The sequence below is a fragment of the Eleutherodactylus coqui genome, chromosome 6 (genome assembly GCF_035609145.1).
Source record: "Eleutherodactylus coqui strain aEleCoq1 chromosome 6, aEleCoq1.hap1, whole genome shotgun sequence".
NCBI classification, from domain to species: domain Eukaryota; kingdom Metazoa; phylum Chordata; class Amphibia; order Anura; family Eleutherodactylidae; genus Eleutherodactylus; species Eleutherodactylus coqui.
Window position 1 is genome coordinate 107,495,533 of NC_089842.1, and position 26,089 is coordinate 107,521,621.

A 26,089-nucleotide genomic window follows, 5' to 3' on the forward strand; every position below is an offset into this window, starting at 1 on the left:
GGCTCGACATACACATTAGATATAGATTGCAAAACTGAGCTGGATCCACATGATCATCTACGGTTCGGGTCACACAAACATTACTCTTTTCCATTATTTAGCTCTGTCCTCAAGAGCTAAACAGAAAAACTGGAAGTGCCAAATCCGGTATAATGCAGACCCGGATGGCGTCAAACAGACCTCATTTACTATAATGAGGTTCATCTAGATTTCAGCATGCGGTCAAAAAATTTCTATACCAAAATGGCACAGCATGATGTCTATTTTGTATGGGATTTCATGTTGGATCTGCGCCAGAGACACAGATCAGAGCCTGCTATATAGCCTAACACGTATGGGAGCCTCCCAACCCTTCCCTGATAGCAGACAATTGAAATCTAACCGCCTGATCCTTTTCTTCTCACCATATAAGCTGCTGCCAGAAGTGTCTGGCAGCAGCTCTCTCCCTTTACTACACACAAAACACAAGTGGGGGATAATAGTTGGCCGAATTAGTGTTTGGCCGATAGCTATCTAATATGTATGGATATCTGAATGTAGAATGTGAAACATGATCTATGATCATTGACCAAATATACATTTGTTCATCAGTGATTTGTCATACAGACCAGTCTTCACCCTGATTTGCAGCTATAGTTAGTAGGCTTGGCTATTGGGGGTTGTAGACAATTAACTGGGGGTTTAGCTACAGTGCTGTGTAGGGAATGCAGAGGTTCTCCTAGTCCCTGATGGACCCCAATGACCCTTCTCTTACAGAAAAAAACACTTGTATTGTAAATCTGAGGGCCCGGTTAAAGACTTTGTATTGGGGCCCAGGTATCTTAGGTTATGCCTCTGCAATGAATGCTAGGAAGCGTAGTTCATTAGTGACATCAGTGGCCTAGGAAGTAGCTAGATCAGTGATGGTGAACCTTTTAGAGACACAGTGCCCAAACTGCAACCCAAAACCCACTTACTTATTGCAAAGTGCCAACACGTCAGGGGGCAGGGCTTATCACGATGTATGATTTTACCTCCGTTGTTCTAAAAAGGACAGCGTACAGATTTTGACTGCTTTTTGGATGCAGTAATGCTGCAGAATTTGCCATGGAAATTTCCGCTGAGGATATTCTGCAGCATTTCCGCAACGTGTAATGACATCCCACAGCGGCCCCCAGTAGTAATGCTGCCCCCCCTCAGACCCATATACTTACCCCTTCCTCCTCCTTATGGAAGTGCAGCAGCTCCTCTGCTTGGCGCTGCTGCTGCCGCTGATCCTAGGTACCCCATGTGACGTCATTGTGCTGCCGGACACCTCCTCCCCTGCTCTTGCAGAACCTAAGAGGAGACATCAGGGGAGGGGGGATGAGGATCACAGTGTGCGCCGAGATCAGCGCAGTGAGTGAATGCCGGCAGAGGAGCCACGGCACCTGCCGGTATTCACTAACGTGGTGAGCAGCCAACAGCGGCATGTGCCAGCAGGGAGGTGTGCCACAGGTTAGCCACCATTGAGCTACATGCTCTTCCTATCTCAATAGAAATTAATATGACTAATAATTAAAAATTCAGGCATAGGATTTTTTTTTCACCAAACACATACAGCAGTTTTATTGTCGGCACTGAGACAAAGTCCCGGAATAGTTTTTAAGCTTGCTGTTGCATTTACAGCCATCGAAAACTGCTCTAATTGTGCATATTAGCTGTACAGAAAAGAACACTGACTAGTAAATACTTTTACGTGATACTTGACCCGGAATGGTTGGGCTTCTGTAAAGCATTTGCTGGGGTTTTTGTAATTGCTATTATGTAATGTAGCCGAGCATCTAGAAAAAGAGAGAAAACGCTCCTACAATCATTTCAGTGAGAGCCTATTATTCCTCGTCCCTCTCCTGTGTGCTCGCTGTGCAGCTTCCTGGACGTTCTCCATCTTTGTAGGTTACATTGTGATTACCATGCAGGTGATATAAATAAAAACACTTCATGATAAAGAGTTCCATTAATCTGGCCGCCAGGAGTAGTGTGGCACGGCAGAGGCTGGAGGCTTCCTGTGCTGGGACCCGGCCAAGTTTTCTCTCCAGATTACAGAGGCCTTTTGTAAATGAGTTACATTTAATTCAAGTGCATTTTACTTGTGAGTGAAAGTAAAGCGTCTGCTCTAACACACAAATGCATGAAAAGAGCTGACTCTAGGAAAGCCTCTTATAAGAAATTGCTGGGGCTTGTAGTTATTTCGAAGTATCATTTGAAGGATACAATGTAACAATCAAGCAGATTTCATTTTACTGTATTTAGTGTTACAGTTATCCATCTCCAAGTTGCTGGACATTGGGGGTTAATGAGGACCCCCTAAATTAGCTGTTTGGGTTGGAGGAGCAGAAATATATGTGCATCACAATAGAAAGCAACTTTGTCATTAAAGGGATTCTCTGTTTGGAACAATACTTCCAAGGACCCAAAATGAGATGATCACAGGATGTCTTACTGGTGGGGACAACCAACAACCAACTCTAATTTGCACAGAAACCTGTCAATAAGGGCTCTTTCACACAACCGCATGTGCTTTTATGTTTGCCCGTATGCACCGTAAAATCACATGAATAATTAATTACCGCAATCGAGTCCCAAACTTTAGCTGTGTATTTTCTGCCATTCAAACAGGTCGCTGCTGCGTATCGACAAGAAAATATGCAGAAGCGCAGAAAATCATTGGACCCCTTAAAATGCTTGGAATGACCAATAATGGTTACATTGGGCCAGCTGTGTTCATTTCCCAGTGTTGTACGATGAGTAACTCCCTCTCCTCCCTTTTTTTTCCACTTCCATTGAAGTCTACGGGAGCTTCTTGGGTATCTCGGCAAAAGATAGTGCCAAACCTATCTTTTGACGCGCAGTATAAAATCGGTGAGCAACGACAGTCACGTATGTGCTATTTTTCCCGGCGCAATTTTTTTACGCACCCAAAAATCCTTCATCTGAATAAATTCATTGGAATCCAATGCTTCGGATGGTCGCGATTTTTGGGGCGATTTTTATTTTGTGCAATTAAATACCAGCGTATATACAGTTAAGTGAATAAGGCCTAAGTGTTCAATTTCCCCGCACGCTACAATGGGAGAAGCGATGCATTACATTGTGCTCCTTAAAATCAGTCAGCCATCCTTGTAATGCTCTGATATGCTAGGTACTCCAGAGCGAGATATGCTCTTAGTGGACACTTTCCACTTTGGATAATTGATAGACGTGCCCCTATTGTCAAGTTAGCCAAAGACATTCAGATGGGTGTCAGCATCTAGATTTAGGGGAGATCTTTTTAATTTATGACTTGTATATTGTCTATTCTTGTGCACCCTTCCCATGAAATCAATGGATGTCCATACTTTCCCTTGTTGTGTACAGTCAGCAATAATTCTCGATTGCCAAAAGTTGCACTGTACCTTATCTGTATAAGCTTAATAGTGAGATGCAAAATGCATTGAAGCCTTTCATTTACAGAGGAACGGTGAGTGTCCAATTAAAGGTCTCCCAGCAGAGGCGTAACTTGAAGCTTCTGGGCCTCAATGCAAAATCTGTAACAGGACCCCCAATTTTAATGCTTTGTTCATAGTACTGGGCTCCCTATATGGAGAGGAGAGGACTTATTCACCCCCTCTTTGTCCTGGGCCCGGGTGCATCTGCATCCTCTGCATCCCCTATAGTTACGCCTCTGGACCCAGTACTAGGTAATATGAGAAGATCTTGACTGTGGGACACAACTCCCTTTTCAAGAGGACTTTTCAAAAAGTGATTTTAGAACCTTCCAGCACTCTAGAAGGGGCAAACTGCATAACTTTACAGCTGTGGTCCTGCTAACTTCAAAGAGGTCTTTCTTTTGTTCATACTTGCCCCCAACCCCCTATACAAGTTTTCCTTAGATTTAGCTCCTAGTGCTGTGAATATGCCAAGGGGCGGTCTCCACCACTCACTCTCAATCAAATTTGACAGTAAGCGGTGGGAACTTCCCATTTGGAGCATTTCAAGTTACAAGGGGCTGAATCTAAAAAGAGCTGATATGGGGCAAGAGGGGTGAGTATAAACAAAACAAAGACTGTGATCGAGTCAGTAGGGGCCATAGGTGCAAACTTTTGCAATGACCTTCATTTACATGTAGACATCTTTAGACTGATGATATCACTGGTAGTTTGTCATGACATCATTAAGGGGTGTGAGTAATTATGAATAATGTTTACTAAACTAAAAGAGATAACCTATAATCACATGCCTGCCACAGAAAGAGGTCAATGAAACTATGTTTACCCCTTTCATCTACACTGTCAGACATCATTCACACCTACCATGTTTCCCCCAAAATAAGACACTGTCTTATATTCCCCTCCCCCTCCCCCCAAAAGGGAACAGTGTCTTATTTTCAGGGGCTTTTACTTACCTGGTCCACGGCATCCCGATGCCTCCCAATGGTGTCCGGCGGCGGCACGGCGTCCTCCTCGTCTCACAGATGCCTTCTGCTGATGTAATTCACTGAATGGCTGTGATTGTCTCATCGGGCGCCGGCTGTGATTGACTGCCAGCACTCGATTAGCCAATCACAGCGCTTGCTTTGCTGGAGGTGGGGTATTCAAAACCCCGTCGCCAGCAGAAGGCAGCTGTGAGACGGAGGAATCCGCCGCACCGCTGCAGCGCCACCGGACACCATCGGTGCACCATCGGGATGCCACAGACACCATCGGGACGCCATGGACCATGTGAGTATTGATTTTTTTTGTGGGGCACCCGAGATAGGTCCTATTTTTGGGATAGGCCTTTTATATCCCCCCCCCCCCCCGAAAACCTGATAGGTCTTACTACCGGGGTAGGACCTATTTTCGAGGAAACACAGTATATACAGTATATAGGTACAGCTGAATACTTTCAGCACTGGAGATAAAGTATTGTGGGTTTCAGGGCCAGAAGCTTCAAGTCACTTCTTGACTCCTAGACTTCCTATAGATTCATCCTATTGAAGAACACTGCAGTCAGCCCCAACAGCTGATAACAGCGAGCCACATATTGGTGATTTAATCGGATAGCACAAAGAGGTAAAGTAGACATTAGGTTTGATGTCTCTTTAAACACGTAACATTCTGAATATTTTGCACAGAAGATTTAAATAAAAGGGCAGAGCGAAGAAAACATATGTTAAGCTTGTAATGTTCCACTATCTTTTGCAATCAGACTAGCTAAATATCATGGACCTGAATAGTCATAGAGCCAAAAAATATAGGCAAAGATTCTCATTAAAATAATCATTTAAAACCCTGAGAAATGGTAAAGGCGTATGAAAATAGCAGTGTGTGTGGGTGTCCCGATATAAAGAGATAAATCTAATAAAACTTTTATCCAGCTGAACAGAATGCACAAGACAGGTCTTTATTACTATCAACAGTAATGCCATAGAAATGAACACTACATCGATGGTATTTCAGAGTGACCCTGTTCCTATGGAAACTGCCTGCTCCTGTCAACAATGGGCAGATTAAGACCAAAGCAGCTAAAATCGTTTTTATTTGCATGGCAAAAAAATGAAAAAAGTTGTTTCTTGTGTTATATTTAAAGAGGAACTCTAGTGGGGTAACAGAGGATTCCCTGAACCTCCACCCCTTCACAGGTCATTTCAACAAGCTTATGTTAATATAATAGCCAAGGTGATAACAATAAAGTCTACTTTTTTTTTTAACCAAAACTAATCTTCTCTGTCTGAAAAATTGCTCCAAAGTATGACCACTAGGGGTCTCCAATTTTTTCTTATATGCTGTCCACTGCCTGTTGTCAGGTAAATCCTGCCTCTAGTAACAGATGGATTGCAGGAAGTGGGAATGGGGTTTAGCTAGCATAAGTCAGTGTAGTACATACAGTTGGTTCATCCTGCTTTCTTCAGCCGCTATACTCTGTGCCTGGTGAGCTAGTGCACCGCCTCTTCCCCCCTGCTGTACAGTAAGTAGCCATCAGTCCTGATAAAGCCCGGTCCTTCTACCAGCCTGCTACGTTGTGTCTGCCAGACTGCTGTGTTACACTTGTAGCAACACTGCAGCTCTCACAAGATCTTCCTGTGATTGCTGCTGAACGTCGGCATCCAGTAACAGACGTCATTGTGCCCTTGCTGATAGCAGAGGTCTGCAGATCTGAGATCCATTGGCAGAAGTTGCTGACCGTCACTAACAAGTATTACTACTATGAGAGATACCTGTGCACTTTGACTGCCATTAGTGGGACAGTCTTTGTGTCCTCCATATTTTTCTGCTTGTCTGCAAGAGATATGTGGCTTCAGATCAGGGAAGCACTCCGATTGGTCAAATGCAGGCAGAGTTACCATCCACCATATAGCAGCTCTTGGGGCACTTTTCAGGAAAATAATAAAAGTATCACAATACTACACAATCTAAGACATAAGACCTACAAGCCCATGTGTATATTTCAGTATTTGATGCAATGCTCTAAGGAAGAAAAAAAACTTTGTTACAAATCAGTATTTCAACTCCAGCAGCCATTTTTCTTGTTCTAGCGTAGCCATTATCAATAGATCAAAGAAATTCTAGTGGGCCAATGGTGACTGCTATATATGGAAATTTGAAAAAGTCATAGGTTACTTGATTTTTCAGTGGTTTGACTCCCAGACTTCATAAGCCACACTTATAATTCATTATCATTCACGTGCTTTGACATGTGGCTGTTATGATATTATCCCATTGTGCCTATGGCTTTGAGAGGGGATGGAAAAAAGGAGCAGCCTCTGAGCAGGAAAGCTACAGGAGGTGGCCAGATTGTGTACAGCTATGCTGAGGAGAGGAGCTGAGGGAAGGTTTCCCGTAACACTGCGGTGGTCACCCTACGGGCTGGAACTCCTTGCAAATCAGGCTCCTACTACGCCTCAGCCTGATTCTGAATTAGTCCCGGGAGCCCCTGAGTCTGAACCTGGTGCACTCTCACAATTAAGTGCTAAAGAAAATAGGAAGAGGAGGAAAGAACATTTTTATGAAATCTGGGTGACTCTGTGATAGGACGTTAGCCCCATAGCTATAGAAAATAATAGCTTTTTCCAAAATCACTTTCTTTTTCCAAAAAGGGAGCACAGCATGGTTCCTCGATGGGGCCATCATAGACCCCTGTCTAGGGTTCATAGACAATCATATTTAAATTTTATTCCGAATATCTCTCCCATTGTGGCTTACGCTGGATTCCATATTTACTTTCTCCTGGGAGGCTCTTTTCTTGAGTTCCTTATCAAGTAATAGTTTATATAAGCTTCCAATAAGAGTGGGGGAGAAGTGGTGTGGATTTCTGATAGACTGAAGGCACAGAGGTAGTAGTTGCACCCAGGCACTCATTGCCCATCTGCCACATAACAAGACACAAGTATTATATATAGTACATGGTAGGGCAGGGGTCTGATATAGGATATACAACGGGGCCCAGGGGCTTCAAGCTATGGCTCACATAGTGTGCTCCATATTCACTAACAGCCACGATTGTGGTCAGGGATATAGAGAAAAGCTGTAGGGAAGTTCCATTAGAGAACAGGTATACCAGTCTTAGTAAATTTCTCTCATTGGCTTTATATGTGTGTGTTTAGCAGCCCGTGGAAATGATATTGAATGCTGTCTTGTACAGATTATATAGTTCACTTATTTCAAATCAAATATTATTTCCATAGAAATGTGCAATATATGACTATGTGACATATTTTCACCTTATGACTTAAATCCACTGCTTATATACAATGTTGAGCGCGTAGTCATGACATTTCTGCTGGTTTTTGCTGTATTTTCATATCCCCTTCCAGCGTTGATGAAGTTCCCTTGACTTTAGGTTTTATATGTTGGTAGGGAAAAAAATGTTGTTTTTATGTCACTACTTTGTCTAGTTTACATTTTTACGGGAAGTAGTAGGATTACCCCAGCCGTGGCCGTGTTTTATACAAAGGAATGGGTTTATGGCAAAGTGAGACGTATAAAACAGAAGGAGGAATCGTGAATGTCAAATATCTAATGAAACTGAAAGCTCAGCCTAAGAAATTTAAGAACATTCCCCTTAAAAAAAATTACCAATAAATAGGTCCTAGAGTCATTCTTTCCTGCCAAGCGCAACGGCCTTGCTGTAGTTGGTGTTTCGAGAGGTAGCACCTGGGTCCTGGTGCCTAAAGTTAGCCAAAAGCCTCTTTGCTACAGAAGACACCAGTGTTATAAATATATATGGTAGATGGGGGGCCTGGTACAGATTTTGCACTGGGGCTCAGAAATGTCCCACTATAATTGGTCAAATTGTTAAAACCTGATTGACCTCTTTCTAAATTATAAGCAATTTAGTTGACTTTACAGCTTGCATAGATAGCCTGGTTACTCCGAACCCCTTCTATGAGTCAGAGTGGATGGCAGTTTACTAGAGGTTACAGGAGGCAGACCAGTGTCAATCAGCTGATTGCCATGCAGCTCTGATATTAAAGGGGTTATCTAAGAAAACCCCTATAAAACAGTTGTCCCTTACTTAGGCTAATTTCATATCTACATTGGGGGTTCTGTCACAGAAACGTGGAAAAAGGCACTTTTTCTTTTGTCCAAAAGCTTGGCACCTGAGTGGAAACAGAACATACACCATTATAGTCAATGGGGTCCGTTCGGCACTGTTCAGTTACGTCAGGAGATGGGGCCATTCGGCCACGGGGATTCCACTTTCCTGCTCTGCTAGGAAAGCAGAACCCCAGGCTCAGATGTGAAACCACCCTTATTCACAAGTAAGAATAGAAACAAACATCATCTAACACTCTTCTAGCCTTTGAATGGCTGAAATAAACAGCCACAGTGCAAAACAATCAAATATAATCCAAATCCCATATTTCCAACTGACTCGTCCCATAAAATCATATGTACCATTTAATGTACACATGACGGGTGTTCCATACCAAAAACAAGTAGCAAAAAACTTGCAAAAATATTCCTTATTGCCATAATATATTTTTAGATTCTATTCGAAACTTTAGGAAAATAAATTCCTGATCGTAAATGCCTGCTTTCAATAAAATGTACAACAAAAGATCAGATTTACAACCAATAGTTGTGGGAGGTTTTACGAGTTGTACATTTCAGACAAAGTACAATTAAAAAACATTCGCCAGAAATATGGCCTTCCCTTGGTACTAGTTATTTATTTTCCGAATCATCAAGAAAAACTCATTGGAATTCCTCAAGATACCAAAATGCTTTCCATTTTACTGCATTCTGCTGTCAACGTTCAATAATCTACAACATATTCCCAAAAATTGAATAGCAGATTCATGGTGATTATTCTGCAGTATCCCACAGCGGAGACAACGCTGCAAGCTCTATCGGATTTATAGCTGGTAATTAATATCTCCCCGCTGAGCACTCCCTTGGCTTAGGGAGTGTTTGTGGTTAGAGCCTAAGATCTATCCTTTCGAGAATAAAGTTGAATAAACTTCAATCAACACCTCTGCTTTCACTCACGACAAATTGCTTCAGTGGAATTGACAGGTTGGGAAAAGACAAAACTGTTATTTTCATCTTTATTTATTGGGTATTTGAGTAAAGTTTGGAGAAAAAAAATTACTTTAGACACACTTCACCTGAACTTCAAAAATGACCTCTTGCAAAGGATCTAAAATCCGCTTAATAGATACAAAAATATAATTAGTCATATACTATATAAAGGAACAAAAAATGTAGTTAAAGCAAATGTTAGTTCTTTGCTTCCATGCCAGCTCTAATTGCCTGTACAAATAGTGATGCTGTGACTAAGCTCCACCCAATTTTGGATTTATTTTTTTTTTAAAGAGAATGCTGAAAATTTTGCATTATGGCATATAATTAAGACATAAACATAGGATTTTTAGGTAAGTTTATTGTACAACTTTCCCTCATTACTATCAAGTTTTATAACCTCATTGACTGCAACAACGTCCTCAAAAATAAGAATACAGGCAATTAATTGGAAATTTTTAAAAAGCATCTTAACCCCTCAGTAATTGGCACATTTTGCACCTTGAGGGCTTAGTCACGCGGGCGCATCGGCGCCCGTGTTACTGCAGGAAGAAGACGGCCGCACTTCAGGATGGACGTCTCTCTGCAGCTCCGGGAGAAAGAGCATGTGACCGGCTTCATTGCCGGTCATGTGTTCTTTCTTCTGCGCTGTGGGGAGTCGTCCGTCCTGAAGTACGGCCGTCTTCTTTCTGCAGTAAGGGCTCAGCCACACGGGTGCCGATGCGTCCGTGTGACTAAGCCCTAAGGACCAAGCAATTTTCATAGTTGTATTACAAGAGCCATAACTTGTTGACATAGCCGTATACTGGCTTTTTTTTGGCGGGACAAGTTGTATTTTTAATGGCACCACTCTGGGGTACATATAACTTGTATAACTTTTATTACATTTTTTGGTTGGGGGTGGGGGGGTGGAAAAAAAACTCACAAGAATTGCACCATTGTTTTGGAGTTTCATGTTCGGTAAAGATAACAGGTTAACTTACTAATTTGGATCACAAGGATTACTGCAATACCAAGTTTATATAGTTTTAATTTTTTACTACTTTAGCACAAAACTAAAAAGTTTTTAAATAAAAACATTTGACTCTGCATTGCCTTTTAAATTCTTTCTATTGCATTTTTTGAGTGCTGAATGAAAGAAAAATACAAATTCTGGTATTTCTTTTTTAAATTATATTAATGGCGTTACCCAAGCGAGATCATTTCATTGTCTTGGCTGTTACTAACACCTATTATGTGCTGCTGTTTTTTAAAAAAATATATTCAAAAAGGGTTTTTGTGGGAAAAATGCATATTGCGATCACATTGCGGGGTGCCGATGGGTTACAGGAGGAGCCCCCTTTCCCTGTCAACTACTTACATGCTGCAATTGTGACATGTAAGGAGTTAAGCTGCCAGTATGTGAGGTTTTTCCATTCCTTGTAGTAACAGGAGGAGCCTGGCAGTCAGTAGTCAGCCAAGCCACTGTCTTAAAAAGATGTATGCGCAGCTTTAAACCCCATTTGTGACCGCCATAAAAAGACATATTGGCAGTCACTAAGGGGTTAAGTATTCACTGTGAGCAGTTCATGCCTTATATGGTTAAATAAACATGTAAAGGGGGTGTGATGGGAATAACTAGAAATGGATCTTCAAACTTAAGACACATTTCTCAACTTGAGACGCCACTTCAGATACATACAGAGTTATCAACTTTCCCCACAGCCGTGTAACCCAGCACAATGTTACCGTGGATTACCAAGGTCTTGGTCTTGTGTGGGCCAGAAGGCAACTACTGAGCAAGTCCCAGCAACCACTGAATATCGTTCCACAAGATCCACTAACTGATTGAATGTTTTAGGGTCTCCATGACTGACCCACCTTTTAAACGCAAGTTGTGGTGCTCTCAGGTATCAATCAAGAACAATTTTTTTGTACAATTTTGGGTGGTGTCCGGTTGTAACTACTATTTTGTGAGATGGATCAGGTCAAACATTTGTGATCGCAGTGCTCTATCTGACCAGTAGGTCCATTGGTGAACCCCCTGGTCTCTCTAACCACTATTGTCACCCCTAAATGAAGCATAACCTCGGCTTTCAGGGTACCATAGCTCTGAGCTGACTACACTTTTTGTACTTCTCCAGTCAGGAAGGGAGTGATCAGGCTTCTGGTCATGCTTCTCGTGTCTCTATGCTCTCAAATGTTGCAAGAAAGGCTTCAACATCATTATTGGCTGTCATCTTCTGGGTATATTAGCTCATGTGTATGGCTGTGCCATGGCTAGTTCAGCCATATGCTGCACCTACTCCTGCAGTAGCTGTCAATCCTTACTGGTGCCCTTGGTTAACAATTACATCTGACTCACTACCAGGTGATTTGTCTCTTGTTGTGTCACTGTAGACTGCACCAATGCCTTCACCACATCCTCCATGTTGCTGCTTATAGTGCATGTTCCTACATCCTCCAACATAAATGTGATGGAAATTAGCAAGGGATCATCTAGGATAGGTAACACAGGGCACAACTGCAACTCAAGCAGCTTGGAAATGGATTTTTCAACCCAAAAGACATTTAATAATAATTATAATCTTTATTTGTATAACGCCAACTTATTCTGCAGCGCTTTAAAACACGGGTAAACACAAACAATACAACAATTACACGAGGTATTCAAATATTAGGAAACAAACGGAGTAGGGGTCTATACCAGCTAGCTTACACAATACAAGGAGGAGGTGATGCCTGAGGTACAAGTGCAGGAGATGTACATGGTAGGAAAAGTGGAAAATGTGGGATGCCATAAGTAGACAATAGTCCAAGCGTGCAGCGGGAGGGGCAGGGGGCATATTGTATGGGGTGAGGGGGAATTAGTTAAGGAGATTTGATATGCTTCTTTGAAGAGGTGCATTTTTAAGGCGCGTCTGAAGTTCCATGCATCAGTGATTGTCTGGATGTTTTTGGGTAGTACATTCCAGAGTACCGGTGCTGCTCTGGAGAGGTCCTGGAGGCAAAAATGTGAGGTTTGGATTAGGGGGCGTTTAGTCTGAGTGCGTGGGTTGGGTGATGTATGGACTGGAGGGAAGCAATGTACGGTGGCGCGGTGCCATGGAGAGTTTTGTGGATGAGAGTAATGAGTTTGAATTAAGTTCTCTAGTGGATGGACAGCCAGTGCAGTGACTGGCATAGTGCACAGACTTTCGAGAAGCGCGCTGGACAGGAAGATGATTCTAGTCTTCTCTTCAACTTAAGGTGCAGCAGTACAGACATCAGCTACTTCAGATGGTAACACAAAATGAAACCTAGCTTGTCCAGCTCTAACTTTACATAAATGGCCCTCACTACCATCTGGTGGGCTACGCCCTCCCAGCCTTACCACATAAACAAAATAAGTCTAGTTATGAGTTCCATACTCACTCAGAGATTTTTACAGTTTAGAAGCTCCCACAGCTTTGGCTATCTGTGTCTCCAGAGCAGAGAGATAAATTTCACACCTCCTTGCCTTTTTAACATCCATCCACTGGAGTTCCTTATAAATTACTGGTGAGCCTGCTCCCTGCTACTTCACAGAATGACAGGACTCTGGGAGAAATATACCTCCCATCCACTATGATACCTGTTATTCTGTCACAGCAGCAATAAACAACAAAAAGAAAACATTTAGACTACTGCAACAGGAAGACAGTGAAGAACTACCGTGTTTCCCTGAAAATAAGACCCTGTCTTAAATTATTTTATGTTCCAAAAGAGGCACTTGGTCTTATTTTCAGAGGAGGTTTTATTTAACTTGACTAGCAGGCCTGGTCCATGTGCTCCAGCCACTCTCCGAAGCTGCAGCATGTCCTGCAGTCCTTGGCCGCCCACAGAAGATCACTTCCTGGTTATGGGATTCAAAAATCCCACCTCCAGAAAGTGATGGCTCTGATTGGTTCATCAATGCAGCGCTCGATGAACCAATGCGATGGCTGTGGTTCATCCAGCGCTGCATTGATTGGCTGAGCAGTGGTTGAAGAACCAATTATTACTATAATACTGCCCCCTATGTACAAGAATATAACTACTATAATACTACCCCCTATGTACAAGAATATAACTACTGTAATACTGCCACCTATGTACAAGAATATAAATACTATAATACTGTCCCCGATGTACAAGAATATAACTACTATAATACTGTCCCCGATGTACAAGAATATAACTACTATAATACTACCCCCTATGTACAAGAATATAGCTACTGTAATACTGCCACCTATGTACAAGAATATAACTACTATAATACTGCCTCCTATGTACAAGAATATAACTACTATAATACTGCCCCCTATGTACAAGAATATAACTACTATAATACTGCCCCCTATGTACAAGAATATAACTACTATAATACTGCCTCCTATGTACAAGAATATAACTACTATAATACTGCCTCCTATGTACAAGAATATAACTACTATAATACTGCCTCCTATGTACAAGAATATAACTACTATAATACTGCTCCTATGTACAAGAATAAAACTACTATAATACCGCTCCCCCATTAACAAGAATATAATTACTATAATACTGCCTCATATGTACAAGAATATAACTACTATAATACTGCCCCTATATACAAGAATATAACTACTATAATACTGCCCCCTATGTACAAGAATATAACTGCTATAATACTGCTCTCTATGTACAAGAATATAACTACTATAATACTGCCCCCTATGTACAAGAATATAACTACTATAATACTGCTCTCTATGTACAAGAATATAACTACTATAATACTGCCTCCTATGTACAAGAATATAACTACTATAATACTGCTCTCTATGTACAAGAATATAACTACTATAATACTGCCCCCTATGTACAAGAATATAACAACTATAATACTGCCTCCTATGTACAAGAATATAACTACTATAATACTGCCCCCTATGTACAAGAATATAACTACTATAATACTACCCCTATGTACAAGAATATAACTACTATAATACTGTCCCCTATATACAAGAATATAACTACTATAATACTGTCCCCTATATACAAGAATACAACATAGTTGAAAGAAATTTTGATAAGTAACCAGTATTAATTCTGTTCAAATAGTAGAATCATCCAGAAACTTATTATTCCAATCCTGGTTAATTGGGATTCTTTGTAAAGGCTAGAAAGCTACTCAGAATGCAACAGATGTCTACTTTATTATCCCAAGCAGAGTTTCTGGCTTGACAAGTTTCATGTGCGTGGCGCTGTCAGGCTGGCGAGGGAACGCTGATGCACAGCTTTGGCTGCATGACAGAACGGTAGAGGAATTTGCTATGCATAAGGTCTGACCACATTCATTCACAGTGTGATCAATGGCCCCGGTACAAGATGAAGAATTGTCCAGAATGATGTAAAGACATCCAGTGTACTCTACATTTATTTGCTCCTTACCCGCCCTGTGCTTGCTTGCAAAGATCTAGTGAGATAAAACATACAATTATCATATTAATGCAAATGCACCGATATTAAATAAATTAGATCCCCAATTAGGGTATTGCAGCTATTGCCTTATAATTCAAAATATTTACCTAAACTGATGCTCATCTGAACTTGCAGAAATATGAAAACATAAAAAATCATGTCTTTAAAAATACAAACTACAGCCTTAAATTAGTTTCTCTGAATCTATGAGTCAAAGAGACAAGTAATGAGTATAGATCAAACGTTATAGGCAAGCAGCAATGATTGCACCATACACAATAGGCAGCCAAAGTCTGGGGCCTGTGGTTGGAAATAGCAAGGTTAAAGTTCACATAAGGAGTTTGACGCACAACGTACTTGGAAAGCAAAAGGAATAAGATGTAAGGTATGAGAAACAGAGGCAATAAAACACTAATACATGGGGAAAGATACAGTAAGTACACTAGCCCAGACCCAAAATAGTGTCCAGGGAAATTTGCATTAAACTTTACTGCTGTACCCCTATGAAAAACCCACAGTTATCTCCTGCAACAGTTAGCTGTCCAGAAATCCTTCCAGCAACCTTCAAGAATAGCTCCAAAGTCAATGACTGGAAAAGCCCACCCAGCACTAGGAAGGAGCGTGATAACTAGGCGACAACGCAAGATTTTTTTTTTCTTTTCAATATCATTCTTAGTGCAACAATCTTCCAAAAAACTACTAATCCAGCACTCATCTGGCACCATTGGAACTTGTCTGCATATTAATCAGCTGCAAAAATACACAGGCCCAATTAAACTGATTAAAGCTGCCTAATTGTATCATTACAGAGGATGAATGGCTGGAATGAGCAGAGATGCATTGGCTGGACTGGCTAAAATATTACAGTGCTTGAACATGAGAGGGCATAAGGTGAGAGGCTGGCAGGAAATGCACATGCTTGGATTGTCAGGCCTGGCACAGATTAACACTCACCTGGCAGGCAAGGGAATGAGATGGCATGCATAGCAGTTACTGAGCGGCTAGTGGATAGAGAACATATATACACATAGGACTATCAGATATGGAGAATATCATGTATAATGTTTCTAATAAATAACAATTAGAATGAATGTGTAAACTTCTATTTGATATCCTAGTGCCTCAGTAAGGCTAGGGCTACCACAAACTGTATATATCTACCATTAACTCAATGGCTACATGGCATGACGAAGTACTACTCAACTTGTGGTTCTCCAGCTGTAGCAACACTTCAGGCTGTTGTCTGAAGCTGTCAATGTATGATGGAAGTTGTAGTTTTACACCAACAGGAGAGGAAACAGGTCTTTAATCCAGAATGATGGACCTAAAAATAACATGATTCTAAAAGACAGAGATTCACTTTAAAGTATTGATTCATATTGTCTACATTTACCGAAGGTGATCCTTCTGCTTTTAACTGCACTTTGCACAAGGATTACTATCACTTTAAGTAATTACAGTCCTGTTAGACAATTATCTCCCTCTGTCGCCAGCAGTTCTTTATCTCGAAATTTATCCCTCCCTCTATTTTTCATGTCTTTGGGAGAAAAATGGGAAAAAAAACCTGCCCATGCAGAGAGTTTTAACAGGGGATTCCCTTTCATCTGGCTCGCCTTTCTTCTTTCTTGTCACAAGCTGTGACCTTAAATTTAATTAAATGTACTTTTAAAGTGGTTTCACTTCTGCAGCCTTTAAAAAAAGGAGGATGGGTGTTTTTTATTAACCTTCCTTTAATAATGCACTTTTTTCCCTTTAGAAATCTCTTTTCCCGCTGATTCATTATGTGTGGGTAAGCAGACCGTGACATGTTAAAAAGCATCTTGATAGTATTTGATATTCAGTACTAACAACGTATCAAGTCATAGGAGATTTTTAAGGGGGGCAGCGGGGGGAGGCAATCTGCATACTGGATGTGCCAAGACAGTAGGTAATTTGCATTTTGCATCCAGAAACACTCTACTTGCAATCTGTCTCCCTTCACTGGGTTTTCATCTTTATAACCTTCACTACATAAGAGGGAGTAACAGCAAAACTCGATGACTGCAAAGCAATGAGGGACTTACTGCAATATAACCTTGGGTGATGAGAAGTTCACGCGGTGCCTGGATATAAATAGACGAGATTTGACCACCTATTAGGCAGAAGGTGCATGCACCCAGTTACATCTGGGACGGCTGGATATGGCAATTGCTGAGAAGTTCATTCACTTGCAATTGCCTATTCATGAGACTTCAGATTGATTCGTATTACACATTGGAAATACATGCAATAAGATATTTGGACAGTTTTTGATTTTGATCAAGAATGCCAAAAGTGGAATCTGTATTCATAACTATGCATTCCAGCTCGATAATGTTGCACTTAGCGCATCATAAAATGATGCAAATTTCGATACAAAGGTGATCTGCCTAGACATGCATAATGCAGAGGATAGAGCTGGAAGGCCTGCCATTTATAAGAAGGCATTGCAATATACCTGTAACAGGAGTAGATTGGTTTATTGCGGGGTTGTATAAAAAATCCAGGACTGGGATGTTACAGTATATCAGAAAAATAATTAGTAGTAATGCTTAACCAATACAAATCCCATATGGACGCATTGAGTCACATAATGAATCTACACAGAAGCTATGAAGGATTGTAGTAGGGTGAATGAACGATTTGCACAATCATTGGTTGTGTTGCCATGGCATACACATGGCACAGCAAATCCTCATTATGGAGCTGAGTTTTGATACTCGGGACAAAAGGGATTTGTCTTTGTTCCTCTCTTCATTGACTGTTCATGATGACCCTTAGAATTATTCCCCTTGTTTGCTTATAATGTAGTTCCAGTAGAGAGGAGAGTCCTGCACAGGTTCCTACTACCTAGCAGCAAAGGGGATGGGATCAATGAAAATTATCCCCCTCTTTTTCAAGGACTTCGCCCTTCTCTGCTTTCCTATCTTCCAATGAACCAGTATCTTATATCAATCCTTCTTCCTGATTATGTTTTCTTCTCCGGATCTTTTCTTGTGATGCCCCTATTTGTAGGCCCTTAATGGGACTAGCAGTCAGTCTTCATAAGACATTACTTACCCCATATGAAAAAAATTCCAACTCCTATGAGGGTTGACCTATATGGAAATATAGAGTACTGAGTACAAAGTACCAAAGGATTATGGTGAGGGTCCAGGTTCTGACAGCACAGACCCAAAGGTCTATCAGAAGGCAATCACATTTAGAGGTAATTTTAGAGTCTAGGGTTGATTTCTTATGGGTTAAACATAACGTCTTAGATCTTATTGAAATATTTTGTGTACAATAACAACAAAGTTTATAGTGCAATGAAATGTGACATGCATAGAGTGAGGAAGACCTTCAGTACCATTATTAGTGATGAGCGAGCATACTCGCTAAGGGCAATTGCTCGATCGAGCATTGCCCTTAGCGAGTACCTGCCCGCTCGGGAGCAAAGATTCGGCTGCCGGCGGCGGGCAGGGAGCGGCGGGGGAGAGCGGGGAGATCTCTTTCTCCCTCTCTCCCCCCCCCCCCCCCACTCCCCCCTGCTGACTGCCGCAACTCACCTGTCACCCGCGCCGGCAGCCGAACCTTTTCTCCCGAGAGGGGAGATACTCGCTAAGGACAATGCTCGTTCATCTCTAACCCTTACCTTTGTTAGGCACGAGAACCCCTGGCCCTACATTGTTGTATGGCCTTTGTGATGTGCATACAGGATTCCTCTGGTGAGGAGAACCTTTTTAATAATACTGAAGGTGTCTTAGATGGAATGGTTGCATTAAGGAACATGACAGTAAACTGGTTTACACATTATTTAACTATAGCAACACAAAAACACAGATAAACTGATAAAAGACCTTGACAATTGATGGCATGCGCAGAGTTCCTTTGCAAAAGAATCTACTTCTTGAATGATGCTCTCAGCCTTTTAGAAAGAAGTGGTTGCATTTAGCCAACATGATGTAATGACTAATGTGCACCGCAAGATATTTTGGTACACAGTTCAATTATATATACACTCTTTATTAAAACAAAAAAATGAGGCACCTAGAAGGAGTTGTGGTTTTGCTGCAAAATTCGGCATGCAGTTACATCTCAGTCAGAAATGCAAACTGTGGCGTGATTAGACGAACAGTCTTGCCACCTCAGACCCTACAAGTGATTCCAGTCTTGGCCTATAAGAAGGCTCTAAGAGGCTACTTGTGTAGCGGACCTCTTTCTCCACTTGTGTAAAGTTAGTTGACCACTATACATGCCTTTACAATGGAAGCAAGATGGATACCATATTAGTCACTGTTGTCCATCTGGCACAATTGGGTCTGGCATTTGCCGGACCCAGTGGTTCTCATATTTTCATTGTTAAGCACAAATGACAGAGCCAAACAATGGAAATGTCACCAGAAGGTTAGTTGCAGATGTGAACAAGGTTTAAGTTTTTTCAAACTCTTATATGTAGTTACTGTAAGGAACCTAAAAAGACTTGAGGAAACTGACCGGTGCTGGCCTTATAGTGATGGAAGCCTCTGGCAAATGCCCATTTGCCTCCCTATGTTTCAGCCCTGGTTATAGGTCTTCTTGAAAATGGCTGCACAGACAGCCCTAATGCTCCACTGCTCCCTTACCCTTGCCATGGCCAGTTGTTACCTGAAAGACATGTAATGCTTTCTGCTATATAGGTATGATCCTCACAGACTGAAGGGCTGGCTGAATGCTGTACAGAAACCAATATAAATATTACTATAAAAATAGAACAGATTGCATGGAATTACTACTGGGATTGAGAAACTTGTCACAGTAATTGAACAAATTGAGCGGTTCCCAAGGGCCACTTGTTGTCATCATCCCACCTCCAAGAGATGGCAACAGATGTTTCCAGTTAGCCATTATCTGATTATAGATGAATTACACATTTGTCCTGTGTGAAATAATACTCAACAGTATCAGCAAGTAATTATTGCTATTTTTAGTATTAATTGAAATGTAACCATTTTCATCCACTGATTAGTATAACAGTAAAAGTCCTTTAAAACATCATTTGATAATCCATAAAATTTAATAATCCAGCATCCAGTAATCCAGAAAACCTAATACATCCAATAACGCGCCCCTCTCAAACTCTATAACTGGGCAAAATCTCTTCAATTGCATCGTAGAGGCGTCCAGTGGTCAACAAGCTCCACACAAGTGGCTAAAGAGGTCCAATACACACAAGTAACCTCTGAGTGCCTTTTTATAAGCCAAGGGTGAAACCACTTTTAGGGCCTAAGGTGGCAAGACTGTTCATCTAATCACACCACAACTCCAATCATCTGCATATCTACCTGAGATGTAACTGCATGCCGAGTTTTGCAGCAAAACGACATTCTTCTAGGTGCTTGATTTTTTTTAATGAAGAGTGTATATATAATTGAACTGTGTACTAAAATATCTTGCAGTGCATATTAGTCATTACATCATGTTGGCTAAATGCAGCCACTTCTATCTAAAAGGCTTAGAGCATCATTCAAGAAGTACCTTCTATTGCAGAGAAACCCTATGCATGCCATCAATCGTCAGCCTATCAGTTTATCTGTGTTTTTGTGTTGCTATAGTTAAATAATGTGTAAACCAGTTTACTGTCATGTTCCTTAATGCAACCATTTCATCTAAGACGTCTTCAGTATTATTAAAAAGGTTCTCTTCACTAGAGGAATCCTGTATGCACATCACAAAGGCCATACAACAGTGTAGGGCCAGGGGTTCTCGTGTCTAACTAAGGCAATAGTATTGAAGGTCTTCCTCACCCTATGCATGTCACATCTCATTGGACTGTATACTGTTGTTATTGTACACAAGATGTATCAATAAGATCTAAGAAATTATGTTTAACCCATAAGAAATCAACCCTAGACTCTAAAATTACCTTTAAATGTGATTGCCTTCTGATGGACCTTTGCGTCTGTGCTGTGAGAACCTGGACCCTCACCATAATCCTTTGGTACTTTGTTCTAAGTACTCTGTATTTCCATATAGGTCAACCCTCAGAGGAGTTGGGATTTTTTTAGTAAGGGGTTAGTAATGTCTTCTGAAGACATAGACTGCTAGTCCCATTAAGGGCCTACAAATAAGCGCATCACAAGAAAAGATTTGGGGAAGAAAACATAATCAGGAAGAAGGATCCATATAAGATACTGGTTCATTGGAAGATAGTAAAACCGAGAAGGGTGAGGTCCTTGAAAAAGAGGGGGATGATTTTCATTGATCCCATCCTCTTTGCTGCTAGGTGATAAGAACAAGTGCAGGACTCTCCTCTCTACTGGAACTACATTACAATCAAACACTCCATACAGTCTAATAATCCAGCTTCCAGTTATCCAGAAAATTTGATAATCCAATAATTGAGAATGTCTGATAATATGGCACAGAACTGCGATATATTTTAGAGCTGCAAAACCAGCAGTAGAAAGAGCTGAGGGAAACTATCAGGAGGAATACTATAGCAGCAGATTCCATTCCGTCATCATGTTTTGCCTGTCTTTCAGAAGGTTGTTTTTTATTATGATTGTGGAGGTTTGATAAGTGACAGAGGGAGCCCCCTTCCTGTGTCACCCCTTTACATGCCTCCTTTGTATTGACCATGGCATATAAAGGGTTAAGCAACAGGGATCAGCAGTTTCTCTGATCCCCGCTGTTTGAGCAAGTGCCAGGCTGTCATTCAGCAGCTGGGTACCCAATCTCCCTAGTGTAGGAGACCCATAGTAGGCTTCTGATGCAGCACCGTAAAAAGAAGCATGCATCAGAATAAGGCTCCTTAATGGCCGCCATAAAAAGGCATATGGGCGATCATTAAGGGGTTATAGAAGAAATACTCCCTACAACTGTGGCAGAGCTATAGGGTTCGCAGATGCGACTGCGCACCGAAGCCAAGGGGTCCCTCATCTGCAGCCTACAACTTCATATGGTGGCTCATGTGAAGATACTGCACAAGTATCATAAAAGCATCAGCCATTTTTGCCATAATTGTGAAAATTGTGGAAAAAATGGTACCCCCCCCCCCCCCCCCCAAAAAAAAAAAAATTATACGATACTTGTGTTGGATTAAAGAGATATATTGACTGGTAGATAAGAGTAGGTGTGTGGTGGGAACTCTTTGTTCCATTCGGAGAGCTAATAATTTTTTAATCAGTCATTTAATCAGCCAAGAAAGGAACTTATTCTACATCCAATAAATGTACATGATAATAAAGAGGAGATTAGTCAAGTAAATTTTGTAAGTTTTCCATCAACTTTCTCTGCCTTCCCCTCTGCGCTGGAAATATGTATCACCTAATCTTAAATGAATTTAGATAATTTCATAGCAAGTAGCACTTGACATTGAAAAATGACATTACCAGCACATAAATTATCATTTCCATGATTCATTAACCCTCTTTTACCAGGAGGATAATGGGCTGTTATGCTGCACTGTCAGGCAGTTATCTGCAGTATCAAAAGGGCATTATGAAATATTATTCATGAACACAAAAGTAAAAACTGTGACCACAATGTTGATAAACCTTTCAGCCAGCCAACAGAATAGACACAGTTTTAGTAACATGAGCATTAGTCTGATGCCTGTGGCTCTCCAGCTCATACGAAACTCCAACATGGTGATAGCCCGTGGCTGCCGGGGTACGTTGGGAGTTGTTCTTTCATGAAAGCTGGTAGTTGTAGTTACACAACAATTCAAGGGAGACAGTTTGCCGACCACTGTAGTAGAGGAATTATGCTAACTTACAAATTACGAAAGTGAATCATTGTGGCTAGAGATGAGCGAACGTTCTCGTTTAGGGCGATTTCGCAATCGAGCACCGCTTTTTTCGAGTAACTGACTACTCGGGCAAAAAGATTCAGGGGGCGGCGGGGGTGAGCAGGGGGTTGCAGAGGGAGTTGGGGGAGAGAGAGAGAGAGCTCCCCCCTGTTCCCCACTGCTATCCCCCGTTCCACCATGCCCCCCGGCGACCCCCGAATCTTTTCGCCCGAGTAGTCAGTTACTCGAAAAAAAGCGGTGCTGGATTGTGAAATCTCCCTAAACGATTACGTTCGCTCATCTCTAATTGTGGCATATTCTCTAATAATGCAATATTGTGTATTAAAGAGGTTGTCTGGTTTGGAAGACCCATTTTCAAATAACCTGAATTTAGCAGTGAATTCTGAGGCAATTAAGGGGGTCTTAAGTTCAGGACCCTTATCAATTAGCCAGAGTTTCACTCTTTGGTGGACCCAGCATTCTCATTTATTATACAGACAACCCACTAATTTCAATTGACCTCATGCAATATTTAATATCCCCTGTGGGGGCACTACAGGGGAATAGGACAATCGTTGTTTGGTTCAAATATAGATTAAAGCTGATCCGTGGAGGAATCTTAAAGGGAAATTCTAGTCAGAACTGCCCTTTAAGATTCTCCAACCAGTTGAGATTCAGATTCTTGTCCACAGGGGGGCAGTCTTATAGTAGCACTTAGTTAACTATTACAGCTTGATGGGAATTAAAAATGACAACTACTTCAAATGAATTGTCATTTCCCTACTTTGACTGCCATTAGCCACTCATCACAAATTCTTAATTGAAAAGGTAGGCAACAATGAAAAAAGCCTCATCTACGTAATATACTACAAAAAGATAACGGGATATATTTACAGTTGCAATCTGTGGCAGAAAGTGGAGTGATGCCATGTACTAAATGTATTATGAGTTTTAGACACTTTAGAGTGGCTAAAAGAAGTCATAAAAGGTGCCAGATTTACAAAGACTTGTGCCATTTTATGGCACACTATATATATGTACATGTACAGTAACCTAGATGTAGTATAAGCAAGTAAAAAGTTTCTAATATATCTAAGAAGTTCTGCCAATTCTATAAAATGTGTCATAATGAGAAATGTGTGCAATTTAAAGAGAGCCTGTCATATTCTATAAGCACCATAAACTCAATATGGTGCTTATAAGACAGGGAACATGGATTTCGGGGATGTACTTTTATACTTACTGGGCGCCTCGTTCCTTCCCTTTCAGCCCAACAACATCAGCGCTCGGTCCATGAGAGTGACTATTCCCTTCATTCAATGCGTGTGCACTCCTATAGAGAACAGTGGAGTGCGTGTGCATGGACTGAATCAGAAAGTCATGCTGATAGACAGAATGCTGACTTTGGGAGGTGACAGCATTAGAATGGGGAGTCCGGTATGTTTAAAAAGCACCCCCCTCCCCCCCCCCCCCCCCAGAATCCACAAGACCTGTACTATAAGCACCATAAGGCTGGTTTCACAACTGTGTTGGGAACACGAAAGCGGAACCCCGATGCAGATGTGAAACCACCCTAACTTAGTTTATGTACTTATAGGAGGTGACATGTTCCCTTTAAGCAATTTTATTGATTTGCCTGCAGTGGTGTTTACCGGTCATTAGTTGTTCTGGATATAAAATAAAGAGTGGTAGCTAGAAACTTCTCCATCTTTGGCAAAAAGTTTGTTCACCGCCAGGGGCATATGCCACCCCTAATCGAAGTCCCTGCATTATGTACTGTATAGCACTGAAATATATAATAAGCCATACGTTTTTTATACTCTGTACTATACTGAGCCCAGAAGTGAAATGATATATTCAGTGTCTATAGTTCTACCAATGCGTGCAGTGTATAATTAGGTCATATTCTGACTTCTATTCAGAAAGAAGTAAATTCATGGGCAGTTATGTATATCAGCTTGTCTGTGGTGCTGGTGACAGCCGGGATCATGTGGAGGTTACACAGGATCAATGATGACAGGGACAAATGCAGACAGGATGGAAAACTGGAGATCCCAGTAGTCTGGAGACTAATGACAATGAGGTTGCAAGTGTCTTCCAGCTGTCAGGGGTCAAGGTAGTGTCAGAACATGGCAGGCCCACCGGAGCAATGACAACAATTCAAGTGGCTTCACACTGCAGAGTACATGGCTGTTTGACAAAAAATATACAAATAAAATGTCAACGTAAAGTATCAGGCTTTACCTCTCGCAATATTAACTGTTCCAATTCCAACATTTTTTTCAAATAAAAAATGTTTAGAATTTGCAGAATTTTAGTGTTTGACTTTTGATATGTCATTGAACCATGGGGCATCTGCATGCTCAGCAATATAGAAGCCAACCTGGTTGCTCTTCTAATTCCCATCCCTATGAGGGAACCCCTCCAAACACCACATGTCTACTGTAAAAGTGAAAGTTCTTGCTGTTTATTCTAGGGAACTCCTAGCCAGATTCTAAGAAACCCCAAGGTTGTATAGAACTCTGCTTGGAAAACACTATTCTTCTGGTCTCAGCTCATGATCCTCACTCATGCTATCTTCTGTATTATCTCAATAATAGGTCTTAAGATCGCTAAAGGTGGACATGTTCCTTAATAGATTGACAATTTCTTTTAAGTCTTTGTCTACCTCTGCAACTAATTGCCCCAAAGCATTCAAATCAACAAAAAACAAGCAACTTGCATTAATTAAAAATATCCTACTATTTTTTGGCTACTATGCAAAACTGTGTGTCTTGGATTGAAAGGGTAAAATCAGATGCCGAACCAAGTCAACAACCATGTCAAAATCTGCACCAAAACCCACAGCGCAAAATAAGTTGTAGATTTGGTATGGATCCATGCCAAAATTAACTATGTGTGAACGTACAGTAAAGATCATTTCAACCCAACATGTAAAATTGGCTAATCCGAAGTCTAAACAAAAGCCGTCATTTGGTCATTTTTATTCTTTTAGTTACAGAGATTAATGAAGTGCAGAAAAGACTATGGGGGGGGGGGGGGGGGGATTTAGGGAGCTATCCAAAAGAAAAGTGTGTCTGTGTTGCCTCTAACAACCAATCACAGCTCAGCTTTTATTCATCATAGTGCTCTTGAAAAGTGAAAGTTGTGTTGTGATTGGCTGCTATGGGCAACCAAGACAGTTTTTCTTTTAGACAGTTTTCCTAAATCTGCCCTGATATCCTTTCAAACATTTGCTTACTATCATTCTAACATGAAAACATGACAATGACAATTGCAATCGGATCAGCATAGCTATAGAGGGCGCAGAGTTGGCGGTTGCGCTTGGGCTGTAGAGCTTGAGGGCTCTCTTTCCACAGAAGAAGAA

The 26,089-nt window shown here is 41.2% G+C and overlaps 1 protein-coding gene across 1 annotated transcript in view; it reads left to right on the forward strand.

Moving 5' to 3' along the window:
• The window catches only part of CAMTA1 (calmodulin binding transcription activator 1), a 1,430,009-nt gene that overhangs the window by 1,196,801 nt on the left and 207,119 nt on the right, over positions 1-26,089 (forward strand). The gene's annotated exons all lie outside the window — the stretch shown is intronic.